The sequence below is a fragment of the Desmodus rotundus genome, chromosome 5 (assembly GCF_022682495.2).
Source record: "Desmodus rotundus isolate HL8 chromosome 5, HLdesRot8A.1, whole genome shotgun sequence".
In the NCBI taxonomy this organism is placed as follows: Eukaryota; Metazoa; Chordata; class Mammalia; order Chiroptera; family Phyllostomidae; genus Desmodus; species Desmodus rotundus.
Genome location: NC_071391.1, coordinates 143,785,047 through 143,805,407, shown reverse-complemented (window position 1 = coordinate 143,805,407; position 20,361 = coordinate 143,785,047). Strand labels below are relative to the sequence as shown.

Sequence of the window (20,361 nt, the reverse complement as noted above, 5' to 3'; positions counted from 1 at the left end):
GGTTTCTTGCCTGGCTGTCTCATAGACAGTGAGCTCTAGAGAGAGGAGACCTATAAGTGGAGGTGGAAGTTAGGCCACCACCCAGAGCTAAAGCTCCAGAACCAGGTGGTCTGGGTTTAAAATCTGCTGTCACTTTGCTGTGTGATCTTGCGCAATTACATAACTTCTCTGTGACTCAGTTTCCAGTAAAATGAAGATGATATGAAGGCTGATGTCAGGTTTACAAAGGGCTGACACATACAGAGTGTTTAGAAGAGTGCCTGGGACCCAGCACTGTACTCCAAGTGGTACCCCTTGTTATGTGTCTTTGTGTACCATGTACTACCAGTGCCTGGGACACAATAGGCATCAGCTGTAGCTGTGTGTGTTAAGTATCTGTTTGACTACACAACTGTTTAACTTGTAGCCAGAGAAAGAACCATAGGCTTAGCTCCATCGAGTCCTAGTCCACTGTGGTTATGCAGTGAATATCTGTTGAGTGCCTGGCTGTGGTGGCCAGCTGTGTGACCACAGAACAGGCACCCTCTAAAGGGCAGGCGCTGCATTCTCTCCACTAGGACAGCCTATGGGTGTTGGTGATTTGGGGGACTTCTGGTTGCCTAGACCTCTCGAGGGGTGCCAATGAACTCAGTGGTGGTGGCTCTTGGTGCTGAGTCACGTAATGCTTGGAGTCAGTGGTGGCCGGGGGAGGGAGGGTGACCGAGGCAGGAAGTGGGCTGCTATAGCCAGGTCAGGCAGCTCCTATGACCTACAGGACCTCAAGGGCTATTCTCAGAGCAGGCGACCTGGCTCATTCATGAAACCGCAAGTCCAAGGGCACCGCCATTCCCAGGGAGGTTCAGCTTGCAGACTTCCAGCCATCCCGCCTCCCTGGGGAAGCTGTGTCTCCCTGCTTCAGTCCAATTTTCCGTGTGGGATTTCCGGAGACACCAAACGGGTCATGTGATAGGAGACATAGTTCAGGGACTTCGTACATTTCTAAGATTCCTAACCCTATTTTCAGATCTCTGCTCCCCTGTGCATACCCCTCCCCAAACATACCCTTTTATTCTGAGCAATATTCTCCTTTCCAGTGGAGAAGAATCGTTAGTAGATTCATGAATCATCCTTAATTTGAGAAGGTCTTTCTACTAGATTATGGTTCGGGCTTGCCTGAGTGTCCTAGTGGGAAATGTACAGTGTTTGGAATGCAAATAAACTGGGGGAAACTCAATTATTCTACTGGTTACTCACAGCATGGGGCTGCCCTGAGCTATCCATTGGGGAACTTGGGAATGACCCTGACTCAGGGAAAGTCACGTCACAGCTCTGTTCATCAGCAGTGTGCGAGCATGTGTCAGCGATAGGCTTCCAATTCCTAAAGCTTAGAGATGGGGAATGTGGGGCAGATAGCACCTGGAAAAGATGGGGTAGGGCCTCTGCCTATGGGCAAGGGGTAGGGAAAACTGCAGGGGGACTGGGGTTCTAGGAGGCAGGCCAAGTGTTGTGAACTAGGAATGGTGGGGCTAGGAAGGAAGTGGGAACCCAGGTGTGCACCCAGCACCACAGCTGCGAGTGAAGACAACACCTTTGAGTGAATCAGAAAAAGGTACTGGAGCACAGCCCTGAGCCAGGGTGTAAGTCTCAGTGAGCAGTGGCTGGGCTGGATTTCAGCCCCATGTGTGTCCCTCCTGCCCTTATGCAATGGCTGCGTGATGTGCACAACCTTGCACTGTGGCCCGGAGCCCTGGAGCAGAGGTGCCTGTGCACGTGCACATGCTGGAGCTTTCCGGACCAAGGACTGTGTCTCCTCTCTCATCTACACCCTTCTGCTGTCCCTTCTGGGAGGGTTCTTTCCTCTATGGGGGCCACGATATGGGGCTGTGAGGCCAGTGGAGGGGGTTGGCTGCTGTAGCCTGGAGCCTTATTAATGGGGTACTGAATGCGGACAGGGTGCCCTCCTTCCCTCTGCCTGAGGTGCCCTGGGGACAGCTGATTAAGCAGGCTGGCACAGTGTCTGCAGTAATTTATGGGCTACCCAGAAGCTTCTGCCTGGAGAGCTGGGCTGCTGCATTATTCATGGCAGGGAGCCGTAAATCTGCCCCCAGAGCTGGCTTCAGCTCTGCTCTGGAGGATGGGGATTGAGGGAAGGGTGGTGAGGGAGGAGGGTGAAGTGCTCAGAGTGGGGGCAGTTCTGAGCAGGAGTCTGGTCCCTGCTCATTGGTTAGGTCCGAGGAGTAATCAATGACCCCCAGAAGTCATCTTGTCCCACTCCCGTGCATTTCAGTGGTGATATTCTTTGTCTTCCGTTGGTTACTCTGGTCCGGCAACCCTCTCTTTTGTAACCTGGATACCTTTTACTGAAAGCCCAGAGATCCTACCTGAGGTGATTCTTAGCAGGACTTAAAATATCAGACTACATTTCTTTACAACAAATTATCTGCTAAAGTCCTGCTGCTAGGCAGTGTGGGTCTCCATCAGCAAAATTCAGACTGAGCTTCTGCTAGTCTTACTTCTGGCTGTAGTTACCTTACCCCACTCACTAATACCTCTGTGTGTGCAAATGCAGAGCAAAGTGTAGCCAGGCTTGAGCATGAGAAGAACCATTAGTATAGTGCTTCTCAAACTTGTACTTGCGCCTGAATCACCTGGAGGAGCTGTCAAAACACAGATTGCTAGGCCCAAACCCTGTGTTTCTAATTCAGGAGATTCCAGTGGGGACGGAGAATTTGCATTTCTAACAAGTACCCAGGTGATGCTGATGCTGCTGGCCCAGCGATCACACCTTGAGAACAACGACCTTACTGTAATTTTAACCCAGCTTTGCCATGCTCGTATGGCCTAAAGAGGGCTAGAGCCATCAGAGAAACACACAGTCATTGGATTCATTCATTCATTCATTCATTCATTCATTCATTCAATACATATTTAGTTATTTATTACTAGAGACACTGGTATAAAGAGCCAGGCACTGGCCTCTGAAGTAGCTCACACACAGTTCAGGTGGGGAGAGAAGGACTCATGAGCTGCCTCCGGGCATTTGCTGAGAGTTGAATCAAGCAGTTTAACAAATTCAGCCCCTGGTGGGGGCCTATAAATGCCCTCACTGCTCACTGCTGTGATCTAAATAAATGGAGAAGGCAGAGTCGCATGACGTTTTCTCTTCCAGAGCTGACCGTCTAGAGAAAGACCCAGAGGTCAGATGATGGGCTGGCAGTCGGTCAAGTCTGAAGGCACTACCGTCCTGAGAAGAAGCATGCCCTTCTGGGTGGGAGGGTGGAAGATTTCGAGGACGAGGTAAGGCTTGAAGGATGAATTGAGAAGGAGGGGAACTGGTAAACATGACCATCCATGCTAAATTAACAGTTTTCTCAAAACTTAAAAACAAATGTATCCACTTGCCTTCTGAACTTTAGGCTGAAAAACCTTTCCCCTGACCTTATTGGTCCCATATCTTTAGTTTTTAATAATTTCCATTTGCATTTTCTTCTGGGACATACAGACAACAAACATGCTAGTTTCAAAGACATAATCCCAAGTGCAAACAGAGTGATGAGGAAGGTTGTCTGAGCCTTGGGAAGCTGGGAGGGGAGAATCAGTAAGGAAGGGGATTTGTGACAATGGAAATGGGTTGTAAGAAACTATAATCCATTTTCACTCTGTCACAGGGAAGTGGGTGTGAGGTAAGGAGCAGACCACTCAACAGCACGTATCAATCCCCTCCCGTCTTACTTCCCAGAAGGAAACATTTAAAACATTTTTAGTGTTTCTTTGGCATTTATATCCATATTTCAAACTAACATAAATGTATAACTTCCTCTTTGTCCATTAACTTCAAGCATTATTGACTTTCTATTATAATAGGTGAAAATATAAACTCACACACTCATTTGCATCCTCTATTCTCCTAATATTGTTATATCTCAGTTCTCAGTTAAAATCATTTTCAAAGTTTTTATTATGATGATTACAAATTTACTCACTGTCCACACAAGTGGTGTAGTCCGATTACATCTTCTTTCTTGTGCAACTTTTAGTTTTTCCTAGAGTTAATAATTGCCTCATTTTAAAATTTATTTCATTTCCTTTGAACACCTAAGTAATTTTGCACCCTTCCATGGCCCTGTAAAATATCTCTCAATACAATTTTCTGATTGGTCAAACCTACCAGATATTCATCCTTTTCTTGTTCTACCCTCTACAGTCACGTCTCTTTGTGCTTCGAGATCCACTGATCCTTCTGGACTCACTTCCCTCTCTGGCTGCTGCACACCTCATCTCCTCACTAACATCCTGCCATTTCCTTTGCCCCTTGTTTGTTTATTCCATGTTGCTTTGATCCCATGCGCTAGCTTTCTCTTTCTTGCTTTACTCCCTTGGTTTCATAGTTATTTTCCCTCCTTTTAAATCTGAGTTGCTTTGTAAGTGTTTTAATCAGTAGAATATGATGGAAGTAATGCTGTGAGACCTTTATGGCTAAGCCTTAAGAAGGCTTGAAAGCTTCTACTTTTGTTCATTTAAGAGGCATGGACACCAAAATAATTCTAACTACCTTGCTGGAAAGGCCATGCAGAGAGACTACACGGAGAGGCTAAGGAGAGAGGAGTCAGCCTTGAGACTACATGTAGAGAGAGATAGGCCCAGCCATCCCAGCACTTATGCTGTGCCCAGGCTTTCAACTTGACCAACCAAAGCACCAGACATCTGAGTTAGCCATGTTGCGTGTTCCAGCTCACTTTGAACCCTCAAGTGACTATAGCACCCACCTGACATCTTATGACATGGAAGCCTATCTGCCAGGGTGCAGACAACCTACAGAATTGGAAGCAATGAGATAGGTGCTCATGGTCTTACACACCACATTTCAGGGTGGTTATTATGCAGTAACAGAAAACCAGAATAGTGGGGGAAGAGAACTCAGAACTGTATCACATGATTTCATCTGTGGGTTTTTTACTCAATGCCCTATGATAGCTGGCTCCTTGTCTCTGCTTCTCTGCACATAGATATAGTTTGGAAATTTATTGGCACAAATGTTACTATTGATATTGACCTCAACATTCCAATGTAGCTTTCAATCTATGGCTGTATCTACCCTGATATAGATATTTAAAGCCTAAAATTTGGCACTACTATGATTCATAATTTCTTGATCTAATATTCTGATTGTAGCTAAAAAGCCTCTTCCATCAAACCTGCTTCTTTCCCAACCTAAGACATTTTTCCTCCAATCCTTCTCTCCAGAGTGCACCCGCATATTTAGAGAAAATGGCACTAAAAGCCCCTCTACACAATGTCTTCCTAGAATTATTCCCACTCATGCAATTCCTCCAGCAGACAGAACATGGACCTCTGGCAGACACGCATTCTTGACTGCTAATGATTTTAACGGAGGCAGGTTCGCAGTCCCTGATGTGGCCTCTATGACTTTCCCCGTAAAAACCCATGATAACTTAGAGATGAAAATGTGTAGCATCTTTGAAAATCACGGCTGATGAACAACATATTAAGAGATTATGAGGAATTCTTACTAAACACAATACTGATAAAGCTGTACCAGAAAGCCAGAAATAAGTGGCACACTTGTGCTCCTCCTTAATCTGAAGCAGAATACTTCCTTTTTCCTCCTCTGGTTGCCCAAAGACACTCTGTGATCAAACTAATTGAAAAACTAGAGAATTGTCCCACTACTGCATGGGTGCTGCTTATTCTGCCTCCCTACTGACATTTCTACATTCATTTGGAGTTTAAAACTGCTGCAAAACAACAGGGCAATATAGGGTGAACTCAACGGTGGTGCTTTGCTTTCAAATAGGTGTATTATTCCCGAGTGTAGCTCCACACCTGTGGCGGGGACTGAGACTTATCAGACCTGGTAGCAAGGCTTACTGGGAGTCACAGGTTCAAAGTTCCAGGAAGTCACATAGTAGGAATGAAACAAGACCTCACCATAGCACAGTGGCACCATATTAAAAAAAAAAAAAAAAAAAAAAAAAGGCCTGAAAACCAGACCCTGGGATTTGGGTTGAGATCACTATGGTAGAGCTCAAAAGCTCTGTAGCAATGCATATGCAAAGGGGGTTCAACTGATTCCAAGTGAACGGTGGGGGGAACAAGAGAAATCTACACATTTTTGTTTGTTGCTATGACAGAAATTTTATGTATATCTTTTACTTTGAAAATGAACAAAGAAGGGAAAACACTCAACTTGATCTATTTAAAAAATGACTGCAGAATATGAGAAAGGAAAGTTCATCTTGCTGAATCAGAAGTGCAGAGAGTAACTAGAATTAAATCTTAGAAAATTGTTTGGCACCCTCACTAAGTTGCAAAAAGTGTGGCCTCTATAACCAGCTAAAGAAAATCATAAGGACAGAGAAGACCAAGATGAAATGAGATGGAAAGATGAAAAAGTGAGGTCCTGGCTGGGTGACTTAGTTGGTTGGAGCATCATCTGCACACCAAAAGGTTGTGGGTTTTATTCTGCTCAGGGCACATACCTAGGTTGCAGGATCGATCCCCCTACTCCCGATAGAGGTGTGTACAGGAGGCATCCAATCGATGTCTGTCTGTCTCTCTCTCTCTCTCTCTCTCTCTCTCTCTCTCTCTCTCTCTCTCTCTCTCTCCTCTCCCTCCCTCCCTCCCTCCCTCCCTCCCTCCCTCTCTCCCCCCCTCTTCCCCCCTCCCCTCCCCCCACCCCTTTTCCTCTCTCTTTAAAATCAGTAAGCATATCCTTTGGTGAGGATTTTAAAATAAAGATGACAGATGAGATAGGAACTAGGTAAGCATGGGGAGTGTGTTGTTATCTAGTGCTACAAAATCAACTACCCTATGACTTGGTGTCTTAAATCACATATTCTATTGGCTCAAAATTCTGTGGGAATGAAGTTGGGCAGTTTTTCTACTCCATTTGGTGTGGGTCTGCTCCATGAGGTAGTAGCATTCAGACGAGAAGTGGGCTGGAGCTGGAATGTTCTAGATGGCTTTACTTCACACGTCTGGCACCTGGTGGATAGAGAATTGCGAGACCCCTCTGTTTGGGGCTTGAGTTTCTTTATATGGCTGGATCCCCAAAATGACAAAGTGGTAGCTGCCAACCCTCTTAAGACTGAGGACCAGAAGTCCTATAATATATCACTTCTGCATTTCTTGGTTAAATCAAGTCGTAAGACCAGCCCCGACTGAAGAGGAGGGAAATTGTCTCCAACTCTTGATGAGAGGGGATGCATGTGCATACAGGTTCAGGGGGAATTGTTGACAGCCTTATCTGTATTCACCCTACCCAGGAATTGTAGCTTCAAAGGAAGAATGGGGAAGAAACTGTAAAAAGACTAATATCCACACCAAAGGAGGTGAGGAGCAGAACTGACACCATGGAGAATTAGAACAGTGATAAGGAACACAGACTTGAGTAGTTCTCCCAGGAAGTATGAATGGATATAGAGGTGAAAATAATGGGTGGGAAGACGAAGGACAGAGAAACAAGGTCCTCATGGAACTCCCTGTCTATGCTTGCAGAGTTCCCCATATCAGGTGTCTTGGTGGCAGAACTGCCTCCCACACAGGGCATTCTGAAAAAGCCAAAATCCTGTTTCTCAGAATGATTGCTAGGGTACCAGCATATGAGCTGTGTCAGCCAATTAGGCACATGCATCTGGGGTTTTGAAAAGAATCTTGCAGCACACAGATGAAGGGACTGAGGAGAATTCATCTTGAGGATGGTAGTGCTGGGTCCGGGACAGCAGAAGCTGCAGAACGCTGCAGGGTCCAGGGCCCTGTGCTAGAGTGGTGATACTGTGAGCGGCCACCAGGGTCCAGTGTTAGCACCCCAGAGGCCTCGCTGATGCAGTCTTGGGTGTAACTTGCCTGTCATTGTCATTCTGGCTGCTGTTTAGCCTTTAAATTTTTTTTTAAAGATTATTTATTTTTAGAGAGAAGGAAAGGGAGGGAGAAACATCAATGTGTGAGAGAAACATCGATTTGGTTGCCTCTCGCATGTGCCTAACCAGGGGGCCCAACTGCAACCCAGGCATGTGCCCTCACGGGGAATTGAACCGGCGACAATTTGGTTGGCAGGCCAGCACTTAATCCATTGAGCTACACCAGCCAGGGCTCTGCTGCCCGTTTCTGAGCTCGGGCTCAGTCTTTTTTGATATTTTGGCAAGATTCCCAATATCTTCTTAATGAATTCTTTCACTGCTATGACAGCCAGAGTTAGTTTCCATTGCTTGGAATTCAGATCCCTGAATTGTAAAAGGATATGAGCAAAGAATAACAGATGTTTCTATGGGAGGAAAACGAAGATACTAGGAGAAACAATGGTCAGTCAAAACAAAAAAAAAATTTTGGCTTCTTGGTAGACAAAAGGGAATTCATGTATGTGTCCAGAAGTGTTTTACTATTTTAGGCAAGATAATAAAAAGAGAGCTCATCTAGACATATCATGGAAATAATTGTATTTATTAAGAAAAGACATAAAGTAATCATAAGTTCTTTTGAATTGGTGTTCTAGGATTCTTGGGGCACATTCCCAACAATGGGAAGGCAGTTCCAGTTTTAATTTTTTGAGAAAATTCCATACTGTTTTCCACAGTGGCTGCACCAGTCTGCATTCCCACCAACAGTGCACTAGGGTTCCCTTTTTTCCACATCCTTGCCAGCACTTGTTGTTTGTTGATTTATTAATGGTAGTCATTACCGTTAATAAAGGTGTGTAGCCATACCTTCTGACAGGTGTGAGGTGATATCTAATTGTGGTTTGAATTTGCATCTCTCTGATGGCTAATGATGCTGAGCATCCTTTCATATGTCTATTGGCCGTCTATATGTCCTCCTCGGAGAAGTGCCTGTCTATTCAGGTCCTTTGTCTATTTTTTAATTGGGTTGTTTGTCTTCCTGATATTGAGTTGTATGAGTTCTTTATGTATTTTGGAGATTAAACCCTTGTCTGAGGTATCACTGGTAAATATGTTCTCTCATACAGTTGGTTCCCTTTTCACTTTGATGATGGTTTCTTTAGCCACACAGAAGCTTTTTAATTGATGTAGTCCCATTTGTTTATTTTTTCCTTTCTTTTGCTTGCCCTAGGAGATATATTGGCAAAAATGTTGCTCTGTGGGATATCTGAAATTTTACTGCCTATATTTCCCATTAGGACTTTTATGGTATCATGACTTATATTTAAGTCTTTTATCCATTTTGAGTTTACTCTGGTATATGGTGTAAATTGTTTAATTTTTTTTTTGCATTTACCAGTCCAGTTCTCCCAACACCATTTACTGAAGAGGCTATTTTTTACTCTTTCGAATGCTTGTGCCCCCTTTATTCACCCCTGTGTTCATAGCAGTGCCTCTTACAACAGCCAAGTGTTGGAAACAGCCTAAGTGTCCATTGGTAGATGAGTGGACAAAAACACTGTGGTACATTTACACAATGGAATACTACACAGCAGAAAGAGATAAAAAGGAATTTCTATCTTTCACGACAACATTGATGAAACTGGAGACTATTATGCTAAGTGAAATAAGCTAGTTGGTAAAAGACAAATACTATATGATCTCACTTGTAAGAGGAATCTAATGAACAAAATAAACTAATGAGCAAAAGAGAACCAGAGACATGGAAACATGGAACAGACTGATAGGTGGTAGAGGGGAGGGGGAAGGAGGGAGGGGAGAATGGTGGAAAGAAGGTGAAGGGATTAATCGAAGACCGTGTGTGAATAACCCATGGACAAGGCCAGTGGTGTGGGGACTGACTGTGGGAGCTGGGGGTGGGCTGGGTGGAGGAGGGCAAGGGGGTACAAATTGGGACAACTATAATAAAATAAACAAGATGTTTAAAAGAAGAAAAATATATAGTAATCAAGCTGTGAAAAAAAGATTATCTGAAAGTTAGGATGTCTTCAAACTTCTCATCTACAACACTAACTGTCAAAAGAAAACCTAACAATATTTCCATATTTTAGTTTTGTGGGTAAGAGTCTGTGATCCACATTCTTTCTATAAAAAGAATTACATGAAGATGTTTACCTTGAAACTGAATGTGTGGTACTCACACTTCATTCTTCTTTCCCAAATTGTTTTAACTATTCTAGGGCCTGTGCCTTCCTCACAAACTTTAGAATAAGCTTGTTTATGTCTACAAGAATTTTTGCTGGAATTTTGATAGGAATTGCATTAAATCTATAAATCAATTTGAATAGAACTGACATCTTTATTATTCAGAGTCATCTCATTTATAAACACAGTATGTCTTCATATTTATTTAGATTTTCTTTGGTTTCTTTCATTAGCATTTTGTAATTTTTAGCATGCAGACCCTGTGCATGTTTTGGTAAATGTATATGTCTGTCTTTCCTTCTTTCTCTCTCTCTTCTCTCTTCCTCTCTTCCCTCCCTTCTTTTTTTCTTTCTTTCTTTGGAGTGATTGTAAATGGCATAGTGTTTTAAATTTCAGTTTGTATGTGTTTGTTAGTGTCTACACGTGCAGTTGGTTTCTCTGTGTTGACCTTGTATCTCGTGTATCTTGCATGGTTACTAAACTTACATATTACAGTGTTTTGTAGATTACATGTGATTTTTGGTATAGACAGCCCTGGCATCTGTAGATAAAGATAGGTTTATTTCTAAACTGTATCTCTTTGCTTCCTTTTTCTTGCCTTATGGCAGGGATAGGACTTCTCGTACTACACTGAACAAAAGCAGCAAGGGCAGACATTTTTGCCTCGCTCCTGGTCCTAGGAAAACAGCATGCAGTTTTTCACCATTAACTGTGCTATTAGCTGCAGGTTTGGTATAGATGCTCTTTATCGAGTTGAGGTAATCCTCCTCTATTCCTAATATGCTGAGGGTTTTCTTCATGAGTAGGAGTTGGATTTTGTCACATGCTTTGTTATATAGACTTAAATGTAAAACATAAAATTATAAAACTTTTAGGAAAAGGAGTAGAAAATATTGGGATTTGGGGCTAGGAAAAACAAGATAAATTGGACTTCAAAATTAAAAGCTTTTTCTCTGTAAGGGCCTCTATAGAGTGGATAAGACAAGCCGCAGACTTGGAGAAAATATTGGCAAGTCACATATTTAGAAACTAGTCATTGTCAAATATATAAAGGACTCTTAAAACTCAAAGTAAACAAAAAATCCAATTGGAAAAATTGGATTGTAAAATGTCTGTTCATTTTACATAGGGAATACACAGATGGCAAATAAATCGAACACATGAAAAGATATTTAACATTATTAGCTCCTTTATTCATAATAGGCCAAAACTGAAAACAACTCAAGATGTTCTTCAATAGGGGAATGGTTAAATCAATTGTCGTGCTTCCTTACCATGGGATACTATTTAGCAATAAAAAGAAACCAACAGTTGATACTCACAACTTGGATAAAGTGCCAGAGAATCATGGTAAAATTAAGGTGAAAAAAAGCCAATCTTAAAAGATTATACACTGTATGACTCCACTTGTATAACTTTCTTGAAATTACAAAATTATAGGAATGGAGAACAGATTAGTGGTTGCCAGGGGGCAGGGGTGGGAGGTGAAGGGTAGGGGGTGGAGGCAGGTGTGGCTATGGAAGAGCGGACACGCCTGTTCTGCATCTTTACTGTGGTGGTAGATACCAGAACTTACACATGACAGAATTTCATAGCATTAACACACACACACACACACACACACATTTACAAATGCTATGTAAGAAGGGGAAAACCTGAGTAAGATGGGAAATTGGATCGATGTTAATATTCTGGTTGTGACTATAGTTTTGCAAGAAACAACTTTGAAGGAAACTGAGTAAAAGATACATGAGGTCTCTTTGTGACTTACAACTGCATGTGAATCTACAGTGATCTCAAAATAAAAATTGTAATTAAAAAATGAAAATTAGCAACATTTACATTAAAGTCAGAAGCAGAACAAAGGTGCCTATCACAACCATTACTAGTTGACATTGTTCTAGAAGTTTTAGTTTTAGCTAATGCAATTATTTAAGAAACTGAAAGAATACACTAAGAAATATGAAATAAACTTATCATAATTTATATTTAATATATTTTTACTTTGAAAAGGCTAAGGTAGCTGCAAAAGATAGGTTAAAGGTAATCAATTACAAAATAAATTCAGTTAGCAAAGTTAAGAGCTTTCTTATAAAATAGCAATGGCTAGTTAAGACCAAAAAAAAAAAATTTCCCTGGTATGAACTGTTGAAAACTGTACAGGACCCATAGGAATCAAGCTATAAAACATTACTGAAAGACATAAAAAAGGGACTTAAAACATAGGGGACATGCTTCTTGTGAGACGATTCAATATGTAAAAATGCCATTTCATCACAAATTATACTTTTAATAAAATTCTGATAAATATCCTCATAGTCGTTTTTCAAAACCACAAGAATACAAAGTTCATTTTGGGTAAGAAGTGCCTCATTATTAAATTTAAAAATTAAGCATTCAACTCAAGAAACTTAACAATGAACAAAATACAACAAAAGAAACAAGGAGGGAAAACTAATAGAGAAAACAATGGGTTACATCAAGAAAAAATAGTAAACTTGATAAATAGATTCAATAACACTTTCTTTAAAATATAAAATAAACAAGTTCTCTCATACACTGTTCATCACAATAAATCATGGAAAAAATAAAGTCTAAGAAAAAAACCTTTGTAATTCTATTCTTTTTCAGGAACAAGATAGGTGCACATATTTTTTCCATTAATTCTGTGAAGTCCTCTCTCAGTATTAGGTTGTTTTAATTTCTCTAGCTTTGTAATATATTTAGTTAGCATAGTAGTTAAACTTTAAGCTCTGAAGTGATGAGTCCAGGGTTCAAATATAGACTCCTGATATTTAGTACTTCTGTGATAATGGCAAACTTTTAAAAACATCTCTAAGGTGCACTTAACTGCACTTCAATGTTTTGGGGGAGGCATTTTGGGGAGCATTAAACAGGACCCCTAATGCATGTGAAACACTTAACTCAGTGCTAAGTACAGTATCAACATTGGATAGAGATTAAGCTTCTAGCATCTGGGGGGCAACATCTCAAGTTTTCCTGTGTTCCATTAAGTTTTCCACCTCAATTTTAGATTTGTATTGTCAAAATCTTTAAAGTATTTCATTGGGATTGTATTGAATTCTTAGATTATTTAAAGCAGATGAACATTTTTACAATATGTGTATTCTTACCCAGGAACGGTGCACACTTCTCTTACTCAAGTCTCTTTTTTATATCCTCACAAGAAAATATTCTACATTTTTCTAGTAAATGCCCATCAGTAGCCTTAATCTTCTAAGCACTTTATAGACTTCTGTTGATCTTGTAAACAAAATTTTTCCCCATTGATTTTTCAAGCTGGTTATTGTTGATTTATGGGAAAGTTGTTGATTTTAGAGTATTTATTCTCAATGAACAGATATGAAAAACAGATTTGTTTTTTCCTTTCCAATATTTATCCTTTTTTTTTTTTTTTCCAGTTCTGGTTTATTGACTTCCACGAGATATCCCTATGGTGTAAACTTGAGCTGGATTCTGTTACTTGCAACCAAAAGAGTCCTGACTTATAATCTGAATTTTTAAAAATCCACTTGATGTGAACTGCTACCTCCATGCCTCCTTTTATCTATTAATTTAAAGTGAAACGTTTTCCGAACGTTGATCCACTCCTGCATTCCTGAAATGAAACCTATTTGGCCATGCATTACATTTGAAATGTGTTGCTAAATTCAGTTTATTATTATTTATGAAGTCTTATTTTTTTAATTAGGTTTTGCTAACAGAGTTTTGCTGGATTTGTAAAATGACTTGAGATACTACCTTGTGGGGAACCGTTCCAAGCGTGGGAAATGTGGCTCAGCCCCCACTCGGAAAAGCCAGTGGGGAGCGAGGTTGGCGGGCAGGACCCACCTCCATGGATAGGTTCTCCCGTGGGAAATCAGGCCTGCATTGTACCTAGACTGCTATGAGACTTGCTCTTGCTAAAACTCCCTCACCCTGAGGCAGCAAATGTTTACTGAGTATCTTTATCTTCCCCAAATCTGAGCTAGACCTTCTGGAACCTAGCCGTTTGGACCACTTCTCCCTTTACATTGCAAATATCCTCCTTTCATGTATTTAGCGACATCCTCTCCTTTGTTGTCTGTAAAAGATAACCACCCAAAACAAACCCATGCATAGTAAATGAGGACCATCTTTGATGTAAGGGGCCTAGAAAAACAATAAAAGCCTGTCAAGGCAAGGGTCAGGGCCCTCTCCTCTTGAGGGAGTGGCCGAGGCGCTCAGAGGCGTTTTCCTCTTGAGAGAGTGGCTGCACTGTCCCTCTTCCTCCACAGGATCTCTGTAGCCCGTTTATATTTGTATATTGCGGCCACAACAGCAGATCCTGTGGGCCGGGATCTGCATCATCTGGCGCATCCGCGTCACTACCTAAGTTTTTCTCTGGTCTTGGAATAGTTTTATATAGTGTAGGAATGATCTCCTTGAGAGTTTAAAATACTTCTCTTACACCTTTAGTGGGTAAGTCTCTAATGTTGTCAACTTTTTTGAGTTTATTTCTCTATTCTTTTTCTCTCTTTTGGGGGGATTAATTTTGGTATTCTCTATTGCCTTCTTCCCAGCTTCCTAACCTCTTTCTCTTCTTGAATAATTTTTCCAGAAGCCATTGGGTGAGACTGGACAAGTAGGGGTCCAAACAGGGTACATGGTGTCCATGGCTCTAACTTGGGGTGTCAGGGTCTGAGCAGGGTGAGGAGAAAGTATATATGAGGAGGTGGTAGCAGTGAGAGGAAATTGGTTATAAATGGGGGATGACCCAATACACGAGTATATTAAGAATAATGAGAGCCAGGTTGTCATTGTCTGAGAAAGGAGTTACAATTATGGAAAGGAAGAAAAATGGAATTAATTTTGTGGAGTTGAATTGGAATGCAGCTCCAGAGGTACAGGTGTAAACTCATGGCTTTCAATATATATAATAAATATAGAAATAAATGTATGTATTTGTGAGTGTATTTAGTTTTCTACTGCCATATCATAAATTACCCCAAACCTTAGCTGCTTAAAACAGTAGGACATATTTATTATCTCATAATTTCTGTGTATCAGGGATCCTAAGCTGAGTGCTTCTGCCCCAAGGTCTCACAGACCACCATCAAACTGTCCGCTGGAGCTCTAGTTTCATCTCAAGGCTCTGTTAGAGGAAGACCTGCTTCCAAGCTCACTCACGTGGATGTTTGTAGGATTTACTTCCTCGCTGGCTTTTGGCTGGAGGCACCCTCAGGTCCCTTGCCCTGTGGACCTCTCCATAGGATAGTTCACGGCAAGGCAGCTGCTCTCAGAATGAGTGAGTGAGAGAACAAGAGAGAATGCTCAAAAATGGAAGTCCTGGGGTTTTTTTTGTAAACCTGCACTCGAACATGACATAGCATCACTTTTGCCACATCCTGTTTGTTTGAAGTGAGGCACTAGGTCAAGTTCACACTTGAAGGGAGAGAATTACATAAAGATGTGAATACCAGGAGGTGGGGATCTTTGGGGGCAATCACAGGGCTAGCTGTGATAGATAAATGATAGATAGATAATAGATTGATAGATAGATGTGGATTTCTCAACTCTAATAGCAATGAACACACCTAGTATCCAGATCTTTGTTTTAAACCAATTTTCTCTACTAAAAAGAACCAGAGATTTTTTTTTAATGAAGTGGTGGATTCAGAACTGGGGCAGCAAAAATACGAGCTGAGTCTGGGACATCCTGTTGTGCTAGAAAGTAAAGAAGTGCTCAAAGAGTGATGGGTACAGGTCAGAAAGACACAGAAGACAGACTGAGGAAGCTCCCACTAGCCAAATCTGGGATAATTTGACAAAACACAAGAGAATAGTAACAGATTTTTACTATTGAATATCATCAGGACTCCACACTGATTAGGTAGGTAGGTAGGTAGGTAGGTAGGTAGGTAGATAGATAGATAGATAGATAGAGATAGATAGATAGAAAGAAAGAAAGAAGAGAAAAACCCTTCCTTAAGAGTAGAATGTCACTGATGTAGAAGGGATGATGGAATTAGAAAATCATCATTTGACAACCTTTATAGTAATAAGTGATTCAACTAAGAAATATGGGTGGATGTTATCATGGTAGATGATGAATAGGATAGTTACATAGTCTCAAAGTACCTCCACACACAGTACTTATTGACTAAAAGAGAAGACACTCCCTTAATTCAGTGATCAAGGTCAAATTGAAATCATGTGACCTCTCATAGTACTTTAGGATGAGACACAGTATGTGACTGTTCAAAATGCATAAACTTGTATCTCATGATGAGAAAACTTGAGACAAACCCAACTGAGAAACAGTCAACAAAATAGCTGGCCTGTATTCAAAAGTAGCAAGGTCAAGAAAGTTAAGAAAGGATTGAGGTGGTGTTCCAAATTGAAAGAGACTAAAGATGAATGACAGCTAAATGCAACATGTGATTCTGGATTGGCTCCGTGTGCTTGATATTGTTGAGACAGTTGGCAAGACTTGCGTGAGGCCCATGGATTGAATGGTAATAAAGTGTCAGTATTATCTTTCTGATTCTGGTGGTTGTGTTGTGAGTATGTGGGAGGATATCCTTATTTTAAGGAAATACAAAGTCAAGTATTGAGGGTAAATGAGCATCCTCTTGGCAAATTATTCTCAAATGGTTTAGGGCAAAAAGCTGTTTGTACTATTATAACAAACATTCTTTAAGTCTGAAATTGTTTCAACAAAAAAAGAGAAAAAGCAAGGCCAAACTAGATGAAGTGTATGATCCCAGATATGTGAAATAAGCAAGCTTGTCAATAATTTTAAGAGAGTAAAGAGAAAAACCAGCTATCCTAGTCGTCATGTTGTGGGTAGCATTTTCTCCTAACATTTCAATCTCCTCTGAGGGGGTGCATGCCTTTCTCCACTGTGGTGTGCGTCTGTGGCCACTTCTTTTTTCCCCGATCTGCCCTGCTAGAGGCAGTGGTATAATGACTAAGAGCATGGGTTCTGGGGATGAACAGATCTGGGACAAAACTCTTAACTCTGAAGGCTTCAGTTTTCCCACCTATGAAATGGGGAAATCTATACTTTCTTACTTCATGGGGCTGATTGCCATGTGAATGGGTGGCTGTTGAAGTGTTTAGTACGGTACTAAACCATTGGGCATTAGATAAATGCCCAATAAACGGTCATTATTATTATACTAATTATATTCTTTTCAAAGATCCGGCTCTTATATTTCTTAGATCTGAAGTTTTTAATCATATTCATTTATCATCTTCTAACATTATCTTCAAATTCTTCCTCTAGCTTCTCATAGGTTCACTTCTTTGCTCTTTTACTTGCCTTTTGAGTTGAATACTTGGTCTATTTAATTTCTTTCTTCTGTTTAATGAGAAAAACATAAAACTGTATGTATTCTGTTCTTTAGAGCTTTGTATTTTCTCTTTGCTATAGTTTCCCATTGTTTCTCAAACAATCATTATTGTAGTTTTGATTTTCTCTTTGACTCTTGGGCTATTGAGACAAGATTTCCTCCCTCTCCAGAGTGCCTTCATTTTATTTGTTTCTTTGTTTTCCCTTTTGCTATTAACTTCTAGTTTTGTTGCATTGTGGTTTGAGTTTGTGTACTGTACTATTTCTGCTATTGAGATTTTAATGAGATTTTCCTTGTGGCCTAAGATATGATCAAATTTGTAACTATTCCTTGGCCATTTAAAATGACTATGTATTTTTTCCCCTAGGGAACACAGTAGGATACAGATCTAATAAGTAAAAATTTTAATAATATTTTTTAACTCTTCTATATTCTTATTAAATTCCTATCTACTCGATCTCTCAGAAATGGTGAGGCATATTAAACCTTCTAGTGTGACTATGATTTTGTTCAATTCCTCTCAGTTTTTACCTGTCTGGCCTAGCATATTTGACACTATCTTCAGTGCATACAGATTCATGCTTCTTATATTCTCATTTGGTTTTTACAATTCACCAATATAAGAAACCTCTCTCTCCTCCCTTGCCTTTAGTGCTCTTTTGCTGCAAATTCTACATTTCCTGCTCTCAACGTTGCTTTTTTGTTTGTTTGTTTGTCCTTGGACATTGAGCATCTAGTACATTGTCTATCCTTTTCCTGGAAGATGGTCCACTTTACGGGGAGTTCTGTAAGACGCTGCCCTGGGACACACTTGTTTGCTCCAAAGATGGGCATCTGATGCACGCTGAGCCAATCAGAATCCTCCCCTCATGGTGGGAACTGGGACTAAGGATTTGAGCTCAGTTTTACCACTCTCTGGATCTAAGGAGACATGCTCTGGGTTGTTGCCTGTGCCATGGTCATATTCCTGTGCAGATAGACTGGCAAACAGAGAGTGTGGATTACTGCAAATAGGGGAAGTAAAGCAGAACAGCAATGAGAGACAAGGAGAGTCCCTTGCATGCAGTTCCCAGTGTCATTTTAGTTTGGGGGCTCCAGAGTCGTAATATTTAATAATTTATTTCATATGATAATAATGCTTTCTGCTCTTCATGTTTTGTTATATATATTTTTATTTTCCCATTTGCTCAAGTTTGCTTTGCAGTTTTCTTTGTATTTAAAAATTAGGATGTCACCTACTCCTGATTCCTTTAATTACAGACACACACAACACTACATACAAGGTCTGTCCAGAAAAAGTCCAGCCATTGTTAATATAACAACAGTTTGCATGACATCAATGTAACCTGGCAGCCAAGGAGAGTAAACTGGAATGTGCATGTGTGAACAATGATGACTTCACTGTACTAGTCAGTGGGGGCCGTAGATGCTGTGGAGTGAGCATGTGTACTGTGTGGCTATCACATTCAAAATGACTGAGTGAGTAGAGCAACGAATCTGTATCAACTTTTATGTTAAACTTGAACATTACTCTGCAGAAACTATTTGGATGATTCAGAAGGCCACAGCTCTGGGCAACTAGTGATTGGCAGTTTCATCACAACAATGTGTCTGCTCATGCATCACATCTAGTGCAGAGATCTTGGCAGAACATCAAATCACCCAGGTGACTCACCCGTCCCCCAACACCCTACAGCCCAGATTTGACACCTTGCAACTTCTGGCTTTTCTCAAAAGTAAAATCACCTTTGAAAGGGAAGAGATTTGTCTGTTGATGAGATTCAGGAAAATACAGTGGGGCAGCTGATGGCAATTGGGAGAACTGTGTGAGGTCCCAACGTGCCTACTTTGAAGGGGACTGAGGCATCATTGTCCTATGTACAATGTTTCTTGTATCTTGTGTCTTCAATAAATGTTTTTATTTTTTCATGTTACATGGCTGGATACCTTCTGGACAGACCTTGTATATATAACATTCTTAATATGAAATCTCATAAAGAACATAGTATGTATTTATTTCTCCAGTGTAAGAAGATTTCGTGCTGTTAACATTTTCTTCCTACTTCTACCTCCCATTTTTCTTGATGTAATATTTTACATGATGATTATTATAAATGTATTTCTTACATTTATGTCTCTTATTTTTCTAAATCATTGGGGACATTTCTATTACTTTTTTCAGTTATGTTAATATCAATTTTTAAAATAAATTAACCCTGAGTTTTACTCATTTTCCTATTTGTTTCTTGCTGAGCTGAAGCATTACTTTGAACACATGTTTCTGGATGGTTGAGTGTGTGGTATACACCTGAATGCTTAAATGTTTGGAAATGTCTTTTAATTGACCTCACAAATGACTCATAGCTTTTCTGTGTTGAATGCATTCTTTTCCCCTAGGAACTTTGTAGATATTATTATGTTTATCATATTTCTTTTTGTATGTAAAGTTTGTAGAGAAGAAGTCTAATTCTAACTCAATCCATTTCACCCTTACATGTCAACATTTTTTCTCTCAAATACTAAAAGGATTTTAAGCTTTATCTCTGATGTCCTAAAATTTCACCAGGAGATATTCAGGTATGGTTCCTCTTTCATTAATAATGCTTTGTCCTCCGTGGGACCTTTTGTTTCTAAAAGACATTGTTCATCTCTCACATTTTTAACTTGATCCACCCTCTCTTCTTTCTCCTCCTGGAATAGCAAGGAGGAAGTTGTTTTAAAATTTAGATTTTATTATTATTCAGGTATGCCAAGGCCAACAGATCAGGAGATGATTGTCACCAAAAAGGCAGTTTGTCACTCACTGTTCCCAAGAGGAGGGTGCATGCCACACCATGCATGCCCACATGGGGAAGAACCAAGTTCGGTCAGGAGACGAAAGAGTGGGCAATAATCTTTACTGTGGCTTTTGTGGGAAGGAATAGGCAAGTCAGGGTAAGGAGGGTTAGGATTGGTGAGCTTGAATCATTTCAGTGGGCTCTAGG

The 20,361-nt window shown here is 40.6% G+C and overlaps 1 long non-coding RNA gene across 1 annotated transcript in view; it reads left to right on the top strand.

Annotated features, from left to right (window-relative positions):
- The window catches only part of LOC123478959 (uncharacterized), a 128,356-nt gene that overhangs the window by 32,956 nt on the left and 75,039 nt on the right, over nucleotides 1–20,361 (top strand). The window contains exon 2 of the long non-coding RNA XR_006654399.2: nucleotides 3,149–3,276. This is a non-coding gene — a long non-coding RNA (uncharacterized lncRNA). The remainder of the gene's footprint in view (nucleotides 1–3,148; nucleotides 3,277–20,361) is intronic.